This window comes from Pteropus alecto, unplaced genomic scaffold (assembly GCF_000325575.1).
Source record: "Pteropus alecto unplaced genomic scaffold, ASM32557v1 scaffold213, whole genome shotgun sequence".
In the NCBI taxonomy this organism is placed as follows: domain Eukaryota; kingdom Metazoa; phylum Chordata; class Mammalia; order Chiroptera; family Pteropodidae; genus Pteropus; species Pteropus alecto.
This window is the reverse complement of record NW_006434829.1, coordinates 3,192,207-3,194,879: the sequence shown is the minus strand read 5'-3', so window position 1 is coordinate 3,194,879 and position 2,673 is coordinate 3,192,207.

Here is a 2,673-nt window from a genome sequence, read left to right as displayed (position 1 = left end):
CTGCTGAACTTTCTAGAAAAGCCCTCTCCTCGGGCTCCCAGAATCCTCCGCCACCCCAAACCCTCCTTCCTTCCCTGCGTCCAAACTCCAAACGGTGCTCGCAGGCCGGGCAGAGCGGGTGGCGCAGCCTCCCTCCGAATCCCTCTCCCCATGGACTTGCCGAGTGACCCGGGCCGCAGCGGAACATCTCTGAGCCCATCTCCGCACTGACCGAAACGGGGACATCAGTGGAGCAGGGGTACCTACCAGGCCACAAGTCCAGCACCGACTTTTACTTCTTCCCAATTAACTCGAACCAATTCCAAGCCCTGATCCTCCCAAGATGATGGGAAATTCGGTCTCAGTCTCAGGACTGGGGCTCCCCAACACTGGCTTGTTTCAGAGACCAAATGCCCAAGGGGTCCCTATGGCCGCTGGTTCCCACTAAGGCCCCAAAGATGCTTGGGCTCTAGGACCAGGCGGCCCCAGCTGGTGTGAAGTCCTTCAGTGTCCCTATTGCGTGGAGGGAGCAGGCGTGTCTGCACTGGGACCTCTCTGCTTAAGGCACCCCTTCCCGGTGCGTGACGCCCCCCAGGGTACTGCCCCGGAGGAGGTCGCCAGGCCCACCCCCCTCACCAACTCCAGCCTGTGAAAGTCTTTCTCGGCCTCCCGCTCCTCCAGAACCAATGGCGACTCTTGGCGACTCTGGAGGCGCCGCTTACTGTCCCACAGTAGGAAAACTTCAGCTGGGACACGGCGGCTGAGCCAGAAACGCCATCTTCCGGCCCCCCTGCTCCCCCTGGGGCGGGAGCAGAAATGGTTTGTGCAGCTTCCTCGCCCTCCGCGTAACAGGGAGCTGCTGCCTGCCGCTTCCTCCGGCCCCCGTCTCTGGGAGACGCTTTCCCTCTGCTTCAAGCATGCCATGGAGGATCAACGCCAAGATGGAAGGACCAGGCCCCCGGCCACTGCGGAGCTGGCCTCCTGCCCCCAGCACGCTCGCATCAGAGCAAAGCCAATGTCGCTCTTGCTCTAACCAGTGTTTCAGGGACGTCTCTGACACAGCAGCTGCGCCTATCCCCTGACTGATGCATGGGGTTTTCACAGAAGGCACGCAATGGCTACTTTTACGTGTCAACCTGACTGGGCCACAGGCTGCCCAGATACCTGGCCAATCAATTCCCTGGGTGTGTCCGTGAGGGGGTTTCTGAATGAGACTCACATTTGAATCAGTGAGCCGAGTTAAGCAAACTGCCCTCCCCAAGTGGGTGGGCCTCGTCCAAGCAGTCGAAGGCCTGACGAGAACAAAAAGGTAAGTAAAGGAGAATTTACTCTCCCTGCCTGACTTGAAGCTGGGATATCAGTCTTCCCCTAGGTCTGGACTCAGACTCAAACCGAAGCTCTCACTATCAGCTCTCCTGGGTCTCCAGCTTGCACATGGCGGATTGTGGGACCTCTCAGCCTCCAGAGCCATGCGGGCCAAGTCCTTATAATAACTCTCTTTATAAACATACAGAGATTATATGGATATAGATACAGATATAGCTATCCTATTGCTCTGAGTCTCTAGAGAGCCAGGATCGATACGAGGCAGATAGATGGATTATCTTCCAGAAGCTTCCACTCTCTGCTTGGCAAAAACAAAAATCACGAAAATACAAAGTGCTGAATCTTGTCTTGGAATCAGGGAAGGGAAAATTCCAGGCTGGATAAACACAAATGAACACCTCAGTAAAGAATCCTACCTCAGGCTAACGATAGCGTATCGTCTATTTGAAAACCGCTAGGAGGGTAGATCTTAAAAGTTCTCATCACGAAAACAAATTAATTAAGTAATTTGTAACTAGGCGTGGTGATGGACATTAACTAGACTTACTGATATTTCGCAATGTATACGTCTACCAAATTATCACGCTGTACACCTAAAACAAATACAATACTTCACGTCAATTATATCTCAATAAAACTGAGAGGACATTGAAATTTTAAAGAAGAATCCTGTCACAGAAAGGCCTACCGCGAGGGGCTGTCTGAAGGATGAAGAAGCTAACGGACGCATGCCGAGAGTTGGCTCGTGAGGCTTGGCACAGGTGAGTGCCCAGCACCGAGCACCTGGACTCCTGCCTTTGACTGTTTCCAGGGCATATGATGTTGGGGATGGCATTTCACACTGGAATAAGCAGTTATTAAGCACTTCCTGCATGCCAGGCACTGTTCTAGAGTCTAGGAATACAGTGGGGCAGGGGGGAGGTAAGAAACACCTATTCCCAGACTTCTGCGGCCGGACTTGGTCCCGCGAGATGTGCCAGCCCAGGGGTTTTGGATGCCAGGCTGACCAGCTTGAAGGCTCGGCACCAGGCATGGACAGTGGCGGCAGATGGACTGACATGGCAAAGGTGGGGGCGGGTGACGACTCTGGCCAGGAAATCCAGGATGGATTAGAGTCGGTAATTAGCATCCCCAGGAGGCCGGGCAGAAGCCCTGACTCCGGCACGGCTCAGCAGGACCGCTCTAATAACAACCCTGCTGGCTTTCCCGCTGACATGGTAGGGTTTTTCTCCTCTCTACCCACCCCACCCGCCAGAAGGGAGGCATAGCCATGTGACTTGCCTGGACCAATGAGATGTGAGCAGAAGTGATGTAAGTTGCTTCTCAGAAGCTTTAAGATCCAGCACAATTTGCCTCATGCCCACTGAT